Below are 21,152 nucleotides of genomic sequence, written 5' to 3' on the forward strand. Positions count from 1 at the left end.
TATTTCACTTCTCTAGGTTTCAAATATAAACCTTCTATATATGGCCTCAAATATATGTTCTTAGCATTGTGTATTACTTCCCTGGTAAAATAAAATAAAATAAAATAATAATTAAAAAAAAAAGTTATCTACTAGCAATGCTATAGTCCTACTTTTGGTCATCCAAACCTTGGAACTACTGTGACAAAAATGCACCTAAAAATGCACCATTGTGCATTGTGCATCTGTCAGCTAAGAGTCAGCTAAGCCTCATGCAGACAGAGGAACACAAATATTTCCATATTTGCGTACTTACATATCTGGCTTGAAAACATGCCAAACATATATATAACTGCTATTTTGAAACAGTGCTTAAAATAGTGAAGGGAAAATGCTGGTATTCACAGAGTTTAAGAGCAATCCTTTCTTTATGTACTTCATCTCAAAAATTTATGTTAGTAGGTTAAAAAAAAATTACATTTTCTACATTTCTATGAACATGGCTACAGAAAAGGTTATTAAGTCTGTCATATATTTGGACTGGACATGTATAAAGGAAAAGCAACATCACTCCTCTGCTTCCACATGGATTATGTTTTGTAATAAAGCAGTCACATAACTTTTGCTGCAAACTAGTGTCGCAACTCTTATTTCCTAACCATTTTTTAATAAAAAGGAAAAAATAAAACATGTCCACTGCTAGCATTTGGTTCGTGTATAATGTTCAAAACTACTTCTGACAGTATCATATAAATATTTTCCCCTGACAGAGGTCAAAATATAACTTCTGGAGAGCTGCACAAACTGTACTGTATCTCTCTATGAGGACACTTACTCAAAACACCTCTCATCTCTTCTAGTGGGGAAAGACTGTCAGACTTACAGGACTCTTAAATTAAAACAGAGACCTTGATTCTATTCCCTATAGACCAAATGTAGTTCAAATACACCCTTTGCCTTTGTTACTAATAATTTCCAGAGCAGTCCCTTCACTGAAAACACAGGATCAGGCTCCAAAAGGCAGCACCCTTATGGGCATCGTTCAGGCCCCAAGCCAGCAGTGGGTGCTCAGGAGTCCCCAGACCAGGGAGGAGAGAAGCTCTCCCTTATCACCCACCAGCATCCCAAAGAGCAATAGAAAGTCCGCTGGGATTACTCAAACATCTTGACTGCATGCAAGCGATGAAGACATCGGAAACTGTTTTATTAACAACTCTGACCTGAAACAGGCTTTAGGCAGGAAAAATTGGTCTTTCAGCTCCAAATTAAGCAATACGTTGAACTACAACCAGCTGAGGGACTTCTCTCTGAGGATGGCTGCCAGTAGATGGCAACACACAAAGCTCCGGTATCCTGCTGCATTTTGGGCTGCGTCCCTGCAGAAAGTTCCCACGCTTGTGTACTATACTAAAATACAACGACTTGCAAGTTACAGATACCCGTGGGTGGTTATCATCAACACCAGTTAGATCTGTCTGCAGACAACTGGTTTTCAAGGAGGAAAGTCTTTCTCATCCCCTGCAGATTGCTCCCTTCATCCTAAGTGTCCTCACATAGGACAGAGATAGGGCTAAGGCACAGTTCATACACATGAACATGATCCTAAATTCACACATTTACAAACCCTTGCTATTACATTCTCACTCAGCTCTTTCTAAGGCTGGCTGGATCCTGACAGGTCCAATGTCCTGCATCTCTTCTTGAAGCTGATCAGACATCAGCCAGCTGCCAGCTAACCCACTACTGCATTCAATAGGCATTTTATAGTGTTTTTTTTTTTTTGCTGATAATGAGCAGAAAGGCTGGATCTTAAGGATGAAAAATCCCTCTCCAAGTATAAAAAACACTGGTGTTCATTTTCATGAAGAAACAGCTTAAAAATGGAACAGAAAAAGGACTTTCCGGGGAGTTACTCAGATTCCTGCTTCATGGCCGCATTACTATCAGTCTGTGAACAACACTTCTACAAGTTCAAGATGGTTATTATCAGTATTTTCAGGAAATCGTCAGCCTGTAGAAGACAAGGCTTCAAGGTGACCTGATAGTGGCCTTTCAATATCTAAAGGGGAGCTATAGGGAAAAAGGGGACAGACTCTTTAGCACGATTTGTTGCGATAGAATGACAGCATATATTTAGGTTAGATATAAGGAAGAAATCTTTTACAGTGAGGGTGGTGAGGCACTGGAACAGGTTGCCCAGAGATGTGGATGCCCTGCTCCTGGAGACATTCAGGCCGTGGGCAACTTGATCTAGCTGCGTCGTCTCTATCCATTGCAGAAGAGTTGGACTACCTGACCTTTAAAGGTTCCTTCCAACTCTAAGGATTCTAGGATTGTAAATACTCAGCTTTCTATTTTAACCCCAAGAAACCAAGGCCTCATTTCACTTACAATTAATGCAACCCCAAAGCAAACTTCCCAAAACAGCGACTCAACTCTTACACCAAGAACAGGAGACACCTCAGACCTGACAACAAGCTTTCCATGGGTAGACCTCAGTGTCAACAAACAGCCCCCAGCAGGAACAACCGTGGAAACATCATTGCCCTGAAGTAACACTTAGAAGCCAAGAAGCACAACTCAAGGCATGTGACTGTGCACAAAGATCAACTCAGCCAATGCAGAGTAAAAAACACTATCAAACACGACATTATTCATAAGGTGTGCAAACCAACAAAGCAACTTGACTTTTAAGCTCTCACCGATATCATTCTACACAAACCCAAGGGACTTTGCAAACTAATTTAGAAGACAAACTCAGATGACCATGTTTTGTCTAAAACCTACACTGCAGCATCATTTTAAAGTGGAAAGAAATAGACACCTGTACATATTCTGTGAATAGAAGCTGTATGGCATCTTTGCAGCACTCTGAACCATAGGGAGGGAAATTAGAGTGTAATGTTAAGAGCACCAAAGATCTGCAGAGATGTAAAACTGAAGCTCCTACTGTCTGCAGCAACGCTTGTTTTGTAGGCAAGATCATTTTATTCAGTATGCATTCACAAACATTTTCTTCACAAGTATTTTATACCATGTTAAAGCAGAAAAAGAAAATATCTAACCTCATTGTTTTTTCATAGTCTGTTGTCTTAATAAAATGAATCTGTACCCCGTTTGCCAAATGGTACCACTAGCTTATCGGCTTCCTCACCATTTTGCTATGGTAACCAGCTTCAGTCCCAGGAGGAAAGAGATGATGTAGATGTTAAAAAACTGAATCTCTAAGCTCCACTGCCTGAAAAGTAGAAAGACATTGCAACTACTTCAGACAATCTGCATTGAAGAGCTGTTCAAGGCAATGGGAAAATACAGTTGTCTATTTTAGAGTTGAATTCCTTCCCCTGCCTAGCTACAGTCTGAGAAGATTCCTGCCCTTCTAATTTTGGAAAATAATAGTTTATAAAAGACTATTTCACTTGCGTATAACTCCTAGATAAGCTATTAAATCAGCCTGCAGTAAAATCGCATTTGAATGTTTCATAAACTGGTATGTTTACTCCTACAGCATCTGCGTGTGGCAGAGAAGTGCTATTATTCTGATGTTACTGAGGAAGGGGAGTTTAAAGGCAATTCAGCACCTAACAAAAAGCTATGCAGTAGGAGGTCTCTTCAAAAAACCGGCGTGACTTCTTCCTTCCACTGAAATTACAGATTGGTCAATCTCTGAGAACAGAACAGACAAGACCATTTCTTGTCACTTTGATTTATCTCGCACCTGGAGCACTGCAATGCTTTTGTTGAACCTCTTGCAGGAAACTGCTTTCAATATTTTTCCTTCACAGAAGAAAAAAAAAAAAAAAAAGAAAGGAGAAATGGAAACAGTTCAGTTACACATGTTCTTGGACTTATGAAAACCTGGTATTACAAAATCAAAATTGAGAGCTAAATCTGGCCTGGCTTTGTTGTTACAAAATTAACATCTTGGGCATTTCAGAAAAGGCTGAGGAGGAACCCTGATGGTTCAGTGATCAGCGAGAGCCTTCCAGCAGAAAGAAATATCAGCTTGAATCAATATTGCTATGTTTCTCCTTACTATCTTTCTATTCTGTTATTCTTCAAACACCAGCTACCATTCAATATGTAATTAAGAGACAGCATACTTAGGAGAGATGGCACCAAGACAAATTTTGTTACTTCCTTTCCTCTGCCAGTTTTAACAAGACTGATTACTACCATGAAAACACGGGGCAAACTTCTTTGAATAATACAGCTTCTTGTAATAATCATAACTTTTTACTCCTTTCCTTTTTCCTTTCTTTTCCACCAAGTTACCCTGCCTTGATTAAGTTCTCTTGCAGAGGTTCTGAGTTATTTCTTTTCTGAGATCACAGCACTAGGTCATTCTCTGATAGCTTATTTTTCATTTACATCAAAATATTTTGACATTGTCGCAAAGTCCCACTTTGCAAACATGTTTTAAACTTCTACCACGAGGCAGTAAAACTGTCACAAGGGAGAAGGAAAGCACCTTTCATGGGGACCAAAAAGTCACAGCAAACTACCGAGAGGGAAAGAACTGTGTATCCCATCTTTCTGGAGTTTCTCTCTGCCCTGCCTCTGCTTGCCAGCTCTCACAGTACTTATGTAATAGGAAATCTGATGTTCAATCAATTATTGGTACAAGAGCTAGATTAAAAACAGATAGCAACTCAGCTTCTAGATTGCTTTTTACGGTGGTTGTGTACTGAGTTGACAAATTGGATCACTTATTAATGATAGGAGCAGACACTGGAATTACATTTACTTTTGAGAGTTTCTTTTTTAACCATGCACACACACAAAAAAAAAAGGTTATAAAATCTTTAATTCTTACCTGTAACAGAACATAAGAACAGAAATGTGATGGCATACAAAAGCTCTGGTTATTTTTATAGCATCTGTGTGTGCAATTCAGAATGAAGAATGGATAAATTCTAAAGTTCAAAAAATAAGAAACAAATATTACAGGAAAAAAAAAAACAACTGTTATGATGCTATTTTAAAGCACTAAGCAACTTAATAACCCTGTATTGCTTCTTTATATTCTAATATCTCAGAAAAAGAAAAAAAAGAAGCAGCTACAGAGCCAAAGGCACAATGAAAATTAAAACGAAAGACAACATCAGCTGGCTCCAAGATCAAATTACTCACGCATTTGAGGCTGTATATACAACAACATCTTTTGTTTCCCAAATCTACAACCAGCAGAGTATTAAGAAAGAGAAAACCTGTAGATTACGTTAGAGAGATAATTAAACCGTCATGTGGTCCTCCTCTCATGTTTGGCCAGTAAAGAACTAGTAAAGAAATTAGGAGTTCTTCTTATTTTAAAAGTGCTAAATATTTTTACCAAGTTCTTGAAATAACAGCAATAAGAAAAGATAAAACGCTGGAGTCTTGGAACAAATCTGCCCAAGTTGCTATGTGATGCCCTCCCTGTGTTCTGGTACATCTGTGCAGCAAGCACTCACTTGGATCTTAAGCAGAACAGAAAACAGACCATGGCCACCATCTCCAGACTTCTCTAAGCAGACTTTACGCATAAGCAGCACTACAGAAGCCAGCTCAGAAAATCTGAACGCTTCCCCAAGACATAAGGCAACTTAATGATCCCCAAAGTAGCAGAATTTATTAAAGAGCGATGCTCTCAGTTGAAGAAAATCTACTCAGGGTTGAGAACAACAAAAAATTATTTGTAGAAATATTCCCAACACCTTTTTTTGCATATTTTTTTTTTCTATTTGGAAAGCTGGTAAGCAGTAGAAGTTGTCTACTTCAGCCTTTCAACTTGAGTTTATATCCAGCATGAAGTTACTTCTTGAGAGCAAATTAGTGGTACCGTGCCTAAGAACACTGAAAGAACCTACATGCCACTTAAGAATATCTCTGCTCAATAATTCAAGTCAATAAAAACACGACACTGCAGCCATCCTTCCTGTACATTTCTGTGACCATCTCACCTTTTCACCCCACTATGGGATGCTCTTCTTCTCCCAGGGGAATTACAAACAATTATCTTGCCTCACATACATTCAGTCTTCCTTTAGAATAAAAAAATAATACCTAAATCACCTTTTATATGCATGCCCACAGGTAAAATCTTGATACATTACACACCTCATAAAGAATAAAAAATTAAGATTTTGATGGTTTTCCATTCTCTCAGATGAAAGCAAAATGTCTGTTGCTGCTTTCTTAGTTTTAATCTCACACTATTCAACAAGATTTCCATTCATTTACTGGCTGCTGTAACTGCAAACCTGCCACAGACTCCTTCCTACCGATGCTCTCATTGCCACACACAATACAGAAACATAAAGGACTGTATTTATGATTTGTTTTTATAACTAAAAATTTTAATCCCAATTAAAGAACAAAATATTACAAACAGATGTATTTTTAGTAAGCAGCTCAAGAGGAAACATTTATACATCAAACTGATAAATTCTACTTATTCATTGCTGCCTTTAAAAAACAAATTCTTTGGTTATCAAGGAAAAGAATATACTGTCCTGACCAAACCTTGGTCTGCACCTGCTAATAGGGGTATTTCTGTGGCTTAGTTTCCCTGGAACTCTGCCATGATGCCAGCAAAGACCCTCTGCTTGGTGGCACGTTCCAGTAGGGAAGAAGTGTTGCCTTGCACGAGGAACAACATCACAGGGAAGGAGATTTCAGGTCCTACCATCCATCCTCCCATAATCTCTGAGGCAACCAAGTTTCTATGCATCTTCACACTTAAATACGCTACAAACAAGGGACAGTTTTCATATGATGGGTGTTTATTTCCAAGCAATAGAGGTATCTACATGGCAAAGGCTTGAGCAACCAAATACAGTCTTAGTGAAAGAAAAGCTCTTCGGATAGGACTTCAAATATTCATAACATCTCTATGAGGTCCCAGAAGTGGATGAAAGTACCTGTGCTTACTGTGCATGACTCGTATCTGACAATCAGTTTGACCCATACTGGGAACACACTTTTTTTTTTGTTTGGATCAGTGTGTACATGGTTCTTTCCTACAACATATCCACCAAAGGATGCAGCCCATCCTTTGACATCCCAGTTCTTCAGTCATCTCCAAGTGCTACTGCTTGTCCCCTCCATCCTCCTGGCAAAGGGTGATCTGCCTTGCCAATCAGCCTGCAAGCTGTCAGCAAACACAATTCACAGAGAAGTATCTTTTGCAAGATCTATGGCTGCTTCCAATGGCTATGAGAAAAAATACTCATACATCCATTTCTTAGTGATTCTGGAAATGTCCCTGGGATCCCTGTACTCAGACATGGGTAGTGCATCACCCTTTATCTGCCACAGTCATTTAAGCACCATCCCAGTCAGTAGGAAAACAAAAATATTTATCTAGTTACATGAAAGTCTTATTTATCTCAGAAAATACAGAACATTCACCAGCTACTCAGCAGGAAAAAAAAGAGCACCCTAAATATGGTCTGTAAAATACAAAAACCATTATTTCCCAGGCACTTGAGTTCATATTTTCAGGGTGATGGTGAATCTGGTTGTTTTTGCTTGTTTGTGTGGAAGAAACAGAAAATTGGAGAGAGTGAAACACAGAAGTTGAGATTCATTGCTGTATCTTACAGTCAGGCTGCATGAGCAGTTGAGCTTGCTGATCTTTGAACAGACTGACATTCAGCACTGCAGCAAACTATTAGCAGGCAAATTCTTAACCAAATTTTAATTGAGCGCAATGGACAGCTTGAAGGCACATTCCTTGACCTTCAGCTTTGTCATAGTGTACTTCAAAGGTCTACAGTTATACAACAGATTTTAGGGAGAAGCTCCAAAAGACTCTTCAGAATAGCTTATAAAGAAATGCGTGACAATCTAACAGCACTGGTTACAACTAGCCCTGTTTGCAATACAAATCACACAACACAATTTAGCTGGCCGTTATCTCATTACATCCAGCCCCTCTTCCATCTGCCTTTAGACTTGCACCACTTCACTCTCACTGTCTTTTATTCGGCCTTCTTTGTACTGTAACACTCATGAGTATGGATTTTCTTCTCATGCCCCCTGTCATTTTGCTCAAAACATACAACCTCGCAATTCCAGAATCAAATGAATATTCCTAAATAAGTCAAAATAACCCTCATTATTTTCTGATAGCTCCAACAACGTGGTTCCTTTGCTACTAGATGTGCTTTTCACAGTGCAAGACACACTTTAAATTGTTTTGTGATATCTGAAGAAAAAAATTTCAAGGTGTAGTTTCAAAGCATACGTACTGAATACATCCTCCAAGTCCCATACCACAAGAGTGTATCACTGATGTCCTTAAGCATTACAAAATGGCAAGCAGCTGGATTCTTGAACTGAGATATGCTGTAGCCAGAGGTTATTTTTGTTAAGATTGTAAACCTTCTTTTCTTGCTGTCCTTTGAGAAGAATATAGCGAAAATATTGGTATTATGACATTATAAAAATTCAAATGCTTAACTGAAACAAACAAACCAACCACATTGTGATGGAGATGCACAAGTTGGAAAAGTCTTTGAATTTGGACAAAATTAATAAACTGTGTCTGTTGATAATTGGGCAGAATATGAAGAAAAGAAATCCAAATTTCTAGCTAGTGGAAAATTCTGAATCTGTATTTGAACTTGTGTTTTTATTTTCCCAAAGATTATTACCAGGGATTATGCAGCTGAAAAAGTTTTCTGAGGTGAACTTAAAATAGACCTAATGTCATACTGACCTCCCCAAGAGGATACTGCACACCACATAAATGGACTTTGAAAAGAAAAGTGAATTAGGAAGATTTAAAGTAACCTAATCTGAGAAAGAAATAGAAAAAAAAAAAATAGAAAAGACTTTTTTTATAATTTCAGAATATTTTGTAACATGACAGCATGACAGCAGAGAACTGAAGAAATCCCACTGACTATGTAGTTCATTCGCTGCTCACCTGTTAAATACAGTATACAAAAATGATATAACAATAGGATTGAAGTTTAAATGGCATCTAATTGCCATACTTGCTTGTTTCATATTACATACAATACCTTTCTTAATATATCCCAAAGAGACCCTTCCTTTTCCTGAAGTGCACAATAATGATCATGAGCAAATTAGTTTGCAATCTCCTTTCCCTGTCATCGTCATCTGTTGCACCACAGCATAGATATTTAGACATGGTTTTGCATTAATATTTTTCATTTCTAAGAACACAGCACCTATGCAGTTAGCCTTGCCTGGTAAACCTTTCACAAATCATCACTTGTGTCATTTGGAGATTTACTAGTATACTTGAAAACAAAATGATTTTATGAAAAATGCTTCAAATATAGAAGATTACCGAGCAAATAATTGCTTTAAAAGGAATAAAATAGCTGAGAGAGGTTTTCCTATTTACAGAAAATGAGGTGCAGTTATTGCCTTCGTGTCTGAGAAATGAGAGGCATATAAAAACAAAGAATTTATTAAAAGATTATGATAATTTGAAAAAAAAATATTACAAGATAGTGCAAAAATATTTTAGTGTGCGATCAGTACCGTGACTGTAGCTTGAAATCATAAATTGATTCTTTGCTGTGCTACTGTAATGCCATACACTTGTCGGCTTAAATCCCATAGGGAGTGACTAAGTAGCTCCTGATAGGATAAAGGTATTGGAGCCAGTTCTCTATTCTTATCAGTTAACTCTATCAACTTAAGACAGATAGAACTAGAGAAAACGATGTGGAATTAATCTCCAAGATCTTTGCTCATCAAACACTTCTTAGTGCTTTATGATCATCAATAGTAAGCAAACATGAGATATCCCTTCAAAGGCAAAGCAGGTGGTCCTTGATAGATTGCAAAGATAACTGATACATCATCTGCAATACAGAAGGCCCAAACACATCCTAATATGCTTCCTGCTGCAGCACTGCTAAAATAAGTAAACAGAAGAACAAGTGAATGGATGGTGAAAGTCAGGTGTGGAAAGGTATGGAAAAAGAAGCACAAATATTTGCACTTTTCCTGCAACGACTATACATTTTTTTCATATAGGACCTGAAATCAAACCACTGCTGTTTTCATGCAATATCCACTTGTGCTCAGTCACAAACTAGGTTCACAGCCCCTTCAAACAGCAGGTCTCCAAAGAACACAATGCTCCTCTGTCGCCACACCTTGCTGGAGAACACACAGACATTCAACTCTTTGTCCTGGAACTGCCTTAACCAAGACAACAGAATCAATGTTGCAGAGGACGCCTAAATGCTGAATAATGTCCATCAGCTCACAGGCTAATTTTTATGTTTAAAATCAATTCTCAGTAAGAAATATGCTGCGTCTCCTAGCATGAGTGCCCAACTTCACAGCTTCAGTTTGTCCTTAAAATACCATTTTTACAGAGTAATATTGATACATCTGATTACTGGCACCAAACAGATCTCTCCAACAAATGGCTGTTTAATTAGTTCAGAACAAGCTGTGCTGCTTTCAGACAGAAACTAGTAGAAAAAATCAGTGCTAAGTTTTACTGGTCCATCAATATCTACTTTATACAAGTGAATATCCAGAATGTGGACTCCAAGGAGAGTATTTACCTTCCCAGTGTTTCCTCCCACTGCATATGGGTCAGATGCTAAAATCTAATCATGATTACATCAAACTATGCACACATCAGTTCTAAACAACAGGAAATTAAATTCCAGAAGTTATCTACCCACAGGAATTAAGGAAGGGAATTTGAGATTTAAAACAGTGGAATCAGAAATACAATATTGGCTGAGCTTTCATTCCTCTTTTTAATTCAAGAGTCCCAAGTTCACAATTGTATATATCATAAAATATCTCTAGAAGTGGAAGTCCATGTAGATGATGCTGGATAGTGAAGAAGTTGGTTGATCATGAAACGCTTTCTTGCAAGCTTGCCTTCTCAGCTCTACTGCTGTTCTCAGTTTGACTACAAAGCATCAGCTCCAGTATCAAAGGGCCAAAAGATGCACCCAGCAGCAACAGCTTTAGGGAGAAAATCACTGGTCTTCTGTCTGAACATGGATGGAAAATGTGCTCAAGTATACCTATCTGCAAAGGGTCTGGAAGCCATCAAAGATTCCCTACATGGAAAGTCATCTTAATAACAACAGTCCCTCAGGGGAGGTGAACAATCCTATGCCATGACATCCCATTTTTATCCCCAGTTCTGCAGAAATGCCTCATTCCGACCACAGTTAAATTTCACCCAGCACATGTTCAATCAAGGCTCTTTTTGGCGACTTGGCCTTTAACATCTGTATTGAACAACCATCTCACAATTAAGAAAGAACATAGGTTACACAGAATCACAAAATGGCCAGGGTTGGAAGGGACCCTCAAGGACCACGAAGCTCCAACTCCCCTGACACAGGCAAGGCCACCAACCTCCCCATTTAATACTAGACCAGGCTGCCCAGGGCCCCATCCAACCTGGCCTTGAACACCTCCAGGGACAGGGCATCCACAAGCTCTCTGGGCAGCCTGTTCCAGCACCTCACCACTCTCTCTGTACAGAACTTCCCCCTGACATTCAACCTAAATCTTCCCTCCCTCAACATAAAACCGTTTCCCCTTGTTCCCTGCTCTTATCAACCCTTTCCAAGAGTTGTTTCCCCTCCTGTTTGTAGGCTCCCTTTAGGTACTGAAAGGCTGCAATCAGGTCACTCCACAGCCTTCTTTTCTCCAGGCTGAACAAGCCCAGCTCCCTCAGCCTGTCTTCGTAGGGGAGGTGCTCCAGTCCCCTGATCATCTTTGTGGCTCTCCTCTGGACCTTCTCCAACAGCTCTCTATCTTTCTTGTACTGGGGGCTCCAGACCACACGTTTCCTTATCTAGGTATGTTCGGTTTCTATTTGTGTACTCCAGTGTTCCTTGGCATAACTCATATAATCCGTCTACAGAAAGCACTAGGCAATTAAATAGCTTTGGTCCCTCTAAACTATTTGGTTTCATGTTTTTATGCCAAACGCTTGACTATTTGATAGAGGATGCAACACAAGAAGGCACAGTAAGGCGACGGACAGAATGGAAATTTACTCTTTTGTGAGCAAGTATTTAGGCAAAGGGACTATAGTTCCAGGCTACTGGCTGTACCAGTGTCCTCAATACATATCAAGGGCACGTCGACAGTATTTTTTAACCAGGAGCACTCTACTTTAGCAGAGCAAGAGAAGCTCTACCCCCAAACAGTCCGTAATGAACAGATGTGTTACCTGCATGTGCTGTCATCCATCTCCACAGCATGATGGGTATGTGGGTCTTCAGAGAACCAACAAACGTTTGATTAATTTTCTCTCTTTTCCACCTCATGAAGTCAAGCAGTTTTGGTAAGACTCATAAAATATTGATACCATCACAAGTACTTTATTCACACAGAATAGAATTTATTAATCACCGAAACTTTGTTTTTCCTTTAAATTGTATTTTACTTCTGTCTATATAGGAAAGCAGACAGAATTGGAGGGCGGATTGGTTTTTTGTTGCTGTTTTTTTATTTGCTTTGTTTTAAATAGCCAGTGAATTGAAAAGATATTGCTCATTTCTGAGTAATGGAGTACTTTGCAGAAATTCAGTCTAGCTATTTATTAGAATCAAGGGGCCTACAACCTTCTGTTTGCAGAATATGGTAATAGGGGAAAGATGGATGTGACAACTCTATATACAGGTTTTATCTTTTGAAGAAACCATCATGTTTCTGAAAATAACTTTTTTTCATATATTTCCATTATAGCTCATCCTGCTCTGATCTGTAGCCCTCCCCTCCCAGTTGCCTTCTTTTCTGCCTACCTAAGTACAGTTTGAGTTCTTCTTAATTTGGCAAGGCCTACAGAAAATGGAGTTACAGTCCAGACCTCTAGGATTAAGGTTCAGTCACAATTTTAGCGCTTCTAGAAGACCTTCCGTTCATCAGTTAATATTAGACAATGTCCCTTTCCATTTTCATGTTGATAAATCAACCTTTCCCTTCGGTCATTTGGCTGTTACCTCCACTTCTAGCTGTGTGTAACAGAACCCACTTTTAATCGCTCAGCCACAGCTGAATTAAAATCATTCTGTGCATTTTTAAAGTATGCACATTGGAAATTCTCTCCATCTCCTGTGCTGCAAGACTCAGTCACTAATCCATTTAAGCAGCATGAAGTGTTAGGAAAGTCAAATGCAAATTCAACCAGGAGATTAAAAAAATTTCTTTTCTCCCCTGGCCCCAGAGGGAAATCAATTTTTGGCATCTGTGCCCACACACTCAAAGACTTTCAGGTGTATAGCTGTCACGGGTTCAATAAGACGCTTTGATGATGTGTTTTTAGAAGCTTAAACTATCTCTATAAAAAAGTTTGATTTTTAAAAGCTGTTTAAACAAATGAGCTGCACCTAAAGTAAAGTGCAGTCTTCGAGCACGCAAAAGTAATTAATGTACTTTTTTGAATCTCAGAAAACTCAGTTCTTGTTCTCCTGCATATGTTCTGGTCTAGCAATTACATCCCGAGTTTTGATGGAGACAGACACTGAGAGGTATTAGCAAACACAGCGAGGGTCAGTGTTCAGAAGTGGAGAGGCTGTTGATTTTATTTCCCACTGGAATCTACTGGGAATAAATGAACTACAGGATTCCAGAAGAACAGCTTGTTCTCCTAGCTTTGCTCTGCTTGAGCAGAAAAAAAATGTTATTAAAATACATACCCAGAGCACAAAGCCTGAAAACAGGCTGTGAGGTCTTCAGCACTCAAAATCACAAGCACAATCTAGACCAATGCCAGCCAAAGCACTTGCCTTTATTTTGATTACTGCTTTATCAATTTTTTTGTATCATCCTTATTATTAGCAATGGTGCGTCAGTATTGCTGTTGATACTGCTTCCCTCATGATGCTACCCAAATAACAGACATTTCCATTTGAACCACTGCATAACAGTGGAAGCTAATGACCAAATGAAGGGGTGGCAGTTCACTTTGAACAGGCTCAGTCTTACAAACCACCACGCATCTTTACATCTGACAGGCAAAACTCTGACACTTCAGAGAAAGATCCTCCTAAGCCAATCTATCACTAAAATAATCTATCCCTACTCAACACTCCTTCAAAATCCCATGAGTTGGGCATTTACTCACAATCATCAGCATGAGGATTTATGTCTCTTCTGCTATGCAACATTTCAGTAGGGAATCAGTAAGTATTGCTCTTACACAGGTTTTCTGGTATTTATCCACTACAATCTCTCCCCTACAACCAAACTTGAGATTTAATCTCAGGTTTTAGAAAGGATAGAGTTAATTTAGTGCCATCAGAAACTGCACTAACAAGAGTTATGCGATTCCCTACTCGATCATTAACCTGTCAAATTCAGCATAATAAACCCTTCACCAGTTTAAGGAAACACAAAAGACTTGTCACAAAGAGAATTTTAAGAACACGACAATCATGTTTAAATGAAAAAAAAAAAGCACTTGATGCTACTTTCCACAACTGTATCCACAAGAAATAATTTTCCACCTTCACACATTAAAAGCAACTGTTTCTGCAAGAAGTTTTCTCTCTCCTTTTTTTTTTTGTTAATGTATTGAAACTTTCTGAGCTTCTAGGCTTGTAAAGGACTCTTCTGAATCACCGAGTCATTCAAAGTGACACTTGAATGCTTTTCAGGCACCAGGCAGTGGTCTGTTATAGGTTAAGTATACAGTCTATATTTCCTTGTAGTCTATCACAACCTAATAAAGCTATGTCAACAAGCATTAAAGGAGAACCAGCACGGTAATTTTCCAGTCCCATTATGTCAGCTATCAAATGCCAAACTTCTATTACCAATGTGACTGCAGTGTCTGAAGAGTCAGTGCATGAAGCGTACTGCAACTCAAGCTGTAAGCAACTTAACAGTGGCTGGTTTTCTCATAGGGCATTCAAATGCAAGAAATACTTCCAGGATCTCTACAAGCAGTAGGAGGGTAATATTCCAGGGGCAATTTGCACTCACGAGTTTGGAAACATCTGCACTAGCGGATAAAAGCTCCTTTTATAAGCAGTATCAAGTTAACAGACCTTTCCAAGGTGTAAGGAGAGCCATAAAACAGATACCTGTATGTGGCAGGACACTGATAAATAATTGGGGCTGTAACTGTGGGAGGAATTTCAGTTTAACTGTGTTTACCCTCAGACGGTGATTTCTGGTGGCGAGCTCAACTAGCTACAGCTCTCCTGGAAAAAGGGTCTGGAAGCTGGCCAGGGGTTTTGAGCTGCAGGGTCTGCCTGCACATTCAGCCACAGCAGAAAGTCACTGCCCGTACTTTACAGCCTTTAACTATCTTCTGCCACACAACCATGCTAAATCATCTGATAGAAACCCTGAGATTTGGGACTCCGCTGCCGCAGTGATGCCCTCAGTACCCCCAAACACAGTATATCTTTCTCATGAGATCACTCCTTCTGTCCATACCTCACAAAAAGAGGTCAGCCCTTAGGAGTTAAAAAAGGGAGGGTCTTCAGGGGTATCTCAGAAGGCTTATTGCCCACACTTTCAATAACTGATACACGAAGCTCTCTGGGTATTCACAGGAAGGAATGCTTCTGGCTGAGGTTTGGCTAACGCTCTAAGCACATCTTTATATAGCCAGCAATTTCAGCAGTGAAGTGAGCAGACAACACTTGTCTGATAGCGGTGGATGAGACTGTCCTTCCTCATTCGCTCACTTCTTCACTTGTAGCCCTGCTGATTTATTTGTAGCAGCAATACGTTAATGTTATCTGACAGCTACTATTGAAGTGTCACAAGCATGTGTATGCAATAACGCAGATGCTGCAGGGAATCCGCTGCAGGCCACTATCTTCCCAGGCACAGAAAGCAAGGGGAGGGATGGGAAATACCTTACAGAGCAGAAATGTTCTACTACTCCCTACTGCGCTTGTTCAGAGGGAAAATTGACAGACAGGTGAAAAGGCTGAAGTAAAACACATGCAGAAAGCATGGGAATATTCAGACAAAATCCGTGTTGCAAGCTTTCCCACCTGTGCCTTGACTATTAAAAAACTAGCAAAACCTAGCCCAGACCCAACTACTCCAAGGACACCATCCCACACAGGCTCCCTGTGCAAGGAGCTGATAGTGATGCTGTACTAACAGATGGCAGACATGAATTGTTAGAATTTTAAGAGAGATAAGAAAAATCTTTTGGTTTGAAGCTTCCTTCTTCACAGCAGTATACAAATGTGATGACAACATGGCATAAGTTTGGTTTGACGATACTTACTTCTCCATTGCCCCTCAAGTACTTACAGACTAATTGTTTTAACACCCTTGCAAATGAGAGATATTATCCTCGTGTCTCTTATATAAAGAGTGATCAAAGAATTACTCCAAGGTCACAGAAGAAACCAAAGGCAAAGTCAGGATTTGCATACAATTTCTCAAGTACCACACTGTGCAATGCTTTAAAAAAAACCACCCACCATGTCTTCATCTCCACAAGAAAAGCCATAGAGGAAAAACCAAGCAAAATATTCTTGATCATTTGAAGTTCTTAACAATGAAAGCCATCGGATAGATTGTAGAATGGGTAAATGGAAGAAGTTTTTTACAATAGGGGTGGTGAGGCACTAGCACAGGCTGCTCAGAGCGGTGGTGGATGCCCTATCCTCAGAGACACTCAAGGTCAGTCTGGACGGGCGCTGAGCACTTGATAGAGCTGTAGATGTCCCTGATTATTGCTGGGGAGTTGAAAAGGCGTTTGAGGATCCCTTCCATCTCAAATGATTCTATGATGATTCTATGTACTTGCCTTGTAGAGCACTTTGCTGGCCACTGCCATTGCTCTCTGGGTATCTTTGGCTGTACTGAGCAGGAAGGCTGATGGTCCCAGGAACAACTGGGAAACAAGCTGCAACCTATTAACTGCACCACCTACCTCTTCTCCTTCTAGTGCCAATATGGTTAAAATTCAGTGCAGGTCAGATTTGCACAAGTATTTAGGCCAGATGTGCAGATAAGCAGCTAAACTATTCAGATGAACGTTAAATCACATTAAGTGCCTATCTGCGCCTTTTTAAACTGAGCTTCTTTCTCTTTATCAGATTCATAGTAATTTAATAGGAGCTGATTAGAAATGATGGTCTCCAGGGCCAACGCTCAAAGTTTACTTCAGTTCACTCCAACCCACAAAGGCAGCCACAAACCACTTGTTGCCATGCGAGCAGAGGCACAGCACATGTAGAGGTGCCCAGCCAGTGAACTGGGGAGGCTGGGAGCCCAAGGTGTGAGCAGGGCAACGAGGACCAGGCTGACGAAGGCTAAGTCGTTGTGCTGCAGCCCGCTGTGTTTCAAGCTGTGCCTCAGCTTTGAGTCCCCCTAAGGGGGAAAAAAATGCACTAAAAACAAAGGCCAAATAAAACACGCTTTAATTCTCAGCCATTAAAAACTCAGCTGCAAATATAACTGAAGCATGTTTCTTTTTAAAGAAACAACACAACACTCTCTCCCCTACAGCACTGATGACTTCAAAGGCTTCAAAAGGAACCTGATGCCGTGACCAGAGGCAAAGCTGCCTCTAAGTGCTGACTCCTGCAGTCACAGGGATTTTGAGGTCTCAAGTTCTGTTGTGATTCTCCCTCAGATGAATTACAACATTAAAAAGAAGGAAGAAAAATAAGATACGGAGCAGTTTCCAACATGGTTGCCTGAATGCCCGCACGTATGGCAAAAGCTGTTGGCTGAGTGAATGCCCAGAGCCCACGTTTGCAAGACATGACCTTACAAATACCACCAATACATGCCAGTTTGAACTATCTCATCCCACCAAAACACGGCCCTGTCTCTCCTTTTCCACAGTTCCTGGTACCAGGCTCAGCTCCTCATCAAGTTCAGCACTTGCAGAAAACGAGTGTAACCCCTTTTAAAGTACCTTCTCCAATGTGCTATTGCCACAGACCACTAAGTCCACGGGCTTCAATCCGAGGCTTTGCACATCAATTTCAAGAGGCACCAATCTTCTGCATCCACAGCACACACACAGGCTCGGGGACTGCAAGGCACAGGCTGTGGCTTCTCCCTGCATTCAGCTGCAGACATTGGGTGGATTACCCTGGTCCCTCATGTAGCCTCAAGAAAACCTCTCCTGACCTGAAGCCATAGACCAAGGTCCAGGCTGCCCCTCAAACACAGCAAATGAAGGGTTGAGGGAACAGAGAAGACAGGAAAGAAAAAAAAAAATAAATCACCAAAAAAGAGATTGAGCCTCATGGCTACTATGTACTTGGATGATAGATTAATTCTTTGCTTATGCTGATATGTCCTGGTACAGACTGTACATGAACAAGGCATTCCTGAGCTTTTAATTTATTGCAGTGTTCCCACCAGGCACAAACAGAAAAGTTACATTTTAGGATTTATTTTATACTTAAAAACAACTCAGCCATGCTGAACTACCTTGGCTGGTGGGTCTAGATCTTTGTAGACATGGAACAATGAAGGCAAGAGCCCCTCTGTCCTTTCCAGTTCTCCATCAAGAAGATGGGAACATAGGGAGAAGAAAGAAACTGAGGAGCAAACTGGATGGGCTGGCTCAAGCCTTCAAAGCAGCCCTAGCTATTCCATAGGTCAAAATGGAATGAAGGCAACTCTGCATATGAAAGTATCTTGCATAAACGCAGATGCTATCCACAAAAGCTTAACTTCAAAAGAAACAGACTCAAGGATGCTTGGCATTCCAGCCAGCGTAATATCCAGTCATCTGTAATCTTTTAGTTATGTTAATAGCGATAGCAGAGGATAGAGAACAAGCAGTCTTGAGGGACGTAATCCAGCCACATTTGTACGCACATCTACACCATTCCCTGGACAAGAGCTGAAGGAATAAATGGAAGCTATCAAGTGAGAAGAACAAAAATAAAAGATATTTTTTTAAGTGCATAGTGACAGCACAGGGATCTTAGCTCAGTTTCCACCTCTGCACCAGACCTACTACACAACCTACAGCTATCCACTTTAGTATCACCATGTGCCAGGGCTTGGTTGTGTATTCTTTTTTCATTTAATCAGGCTGCTCAGAGGACAATTTACAGTTTCTTACAGTGCAGCTTCCTAGCACATAGCACAACGAGGCTCCAGTCCTGGTCCTAAGGAGTATAGTTTAATAACAATTTATTATAAACAGCACAGCATGCCAGTGGCAGATTTGAAGGGCTGTTGGAAGGTACAGCATACACAGCACAATTACTCTTCATGATTTAATTCTGCAGTCCCTTCCCTTGGGCAAACACTATCCCAGTTCCTTAAGTGGGAGTTCAGTTAGAGTAAACTCATAATTTCTAAGAAATAAAGTCAATGCACTTGCACCAGCATAACGAACAGTTATTTCTTATTATCTGTCATTAAGCCCTCGAAGTTGTTGAATCCCTTCAGTCCCAGTCCCTGCATGACCATGAAGGTCAACCACTAATGGCAATCTGAAGCACTGCCTCCTCCTCACAGGTCAGCTGTGTCTTCTCCAGAGACTTATTTTCTTAAGACAATGAAGAAAACCTGTTTTGCTGTTTATATTAAGCAATTTCTAACAAGAAATAGGGAAAATGACAAGCAGGCAATGTGTTTTTCTTCAAAATTTTCAACACAAAATAGGAAAGTGTGCCTAAGGGTTTCCAGGCCAGCAGAGCTTTCTTGTTTTGTTTGTTTATTTTAGCCAAAGTAATTCAGAAAGCATGAGAGCAGGACATACTGGTACCAACTATGTTATCTCAGCATGGCTGCAGTTTCCCATAGCCTACGGTATCTGCAGGACCTCTGTTTCTTTCTGGTCGTTAGTTCAGAAACAATGATAGAGCTGAATAAATCTGTGTGCCCTGATGAATAGAAGAGCACAGAAACGCTGTATTTGACCAGCACTTCCTGGCTGGTGCCTGCACAGAAAAAGCTTGGCATGAGCGATTCTAAGAACACAAACACTGGCAAGGCCCGGTCTTTGCCGTAGGGCTGTTACTGTTCAGAGGTCACACAAAATCTGCCCTGCCATGAGCCCAAACTCTCTCATGAGCCTGAAACCCATTTCATTTCTCTTCATCTGCCCACTTGGTTCAGGGCTGCGCAGCCATAAAGCGCATTCTGTCTGTTCTGAGCATGTCTACGGGGTGTTGGTGAGCACTGGAACCTCAAAGATAGCAGTGAGCCCTCCTGCACAGAGCTTTTGGCCCTGGAGTGCGGTCCACCAACAGCGAGCATGCTCGGATGGGCTCACATCTGCCTGCAAGACATCTTGCAAATGTAGCTTTGTTCCCTTTGGCCAAGGCTGGGAGCTCTTCTTGTCAACTAGCAGCTGGCCCAGAGCAGGCCGCCCTGAGCAGCAGGGACAAGAAACGTCAGGGGCTGAACAGCTGGGCCTCCCATGCTCTAAAGGTCACAGCAATTCCACGCTAACCAGCAGCTCCAGGCTGTGAATGAGCAGCACACCTGGGAGCCCTGATGGGAAAACCCCTACATTACTCTCTTGGTTTAAGTTGTAGTGGAGAAACGAGCGTGCCCTCAGATGAGGGAATGGGAGACGTGAGGGGATGGGCCCACGTACCCAACCACAACCCAAGTGTACCAGACGGCAAGCAGCACAACACAGAGCTCACAGTGTAATTTCCCTCTAGACTACTCTAAACTTGGAATGAGCTTTTTCCAAATTTATTGCTTCTCTGATTTCATAACAAATTAGTTCCATGTACCATTACAAGAATTACTTTGCTGTCAGCCCCGCAGGCTTAATTTGGGGTCTGGGAAGCAGAGGGCTCTTCCCTTCTCACACATTGTCAACAGCCATACAAGATTTTAAACACATTGTTCCACCCACGCTTGTCCTTGTACAACCCCAGCAAAGCCTTACAAAAGGTTGGACAGGTGTAAAATGACACACGCTGACCTAAAACAGCACTAAAAAGACATATTGAGGGGAAAAAAAAAAAAAAAGAAAGCTGCAGCACTGACTGCATATATTATTAGACTTCAATTGACTAAGGGTTTTCAGGGTTTTTTTTAAACATCAACGTATGAAATCAGAAGGATGATAATGGAAGGAAAGGGGTAGGAGGAAAGAGCTCTGCTGCCAGCAGTCCATGCAGTAGTACTTTTTTCGTGGACAGTGTATCCCCTTTGGAGTGGTCTGATACACTGAAGCTACAACCATCCTGCCACTCAAGCGGTGAGGGAATAAAACCAGGAGTACGGCGTTGCAGGTAAGC

The 21,152-nt window shown here is 40.6% G+C and overlaps 1 protein-coding gene across 1 annotated transcript in view; it reads right to left on the reverse strand.

Annotated features, from left to right (window-relative positions):
• The window catches only part of ADCY5 (adenylate cyclase 5), a 196,277-nt gene that overhangs the window by 85,131 nt on the left and 89,994 nt on the right, over nucleotides 1–21,152 (reverse strand). The gene's annotated exons all lie outside the window — the stretch shown is intronic.

This window comes from Meleagris gallopavo, chromosome 7, assembly GCF_905368555.1.
Source record: "Meleagris gallopavo chromosome 7, MGAL_WU_HG_1.1, whole genome shotgun sequence".
Classification (NCBI taxonomy): Eukaryota; Metazoa; Chordata; class Aves; order Galliformes; family Phasianidae; genus Meleagris; species Meleagris gallopavo.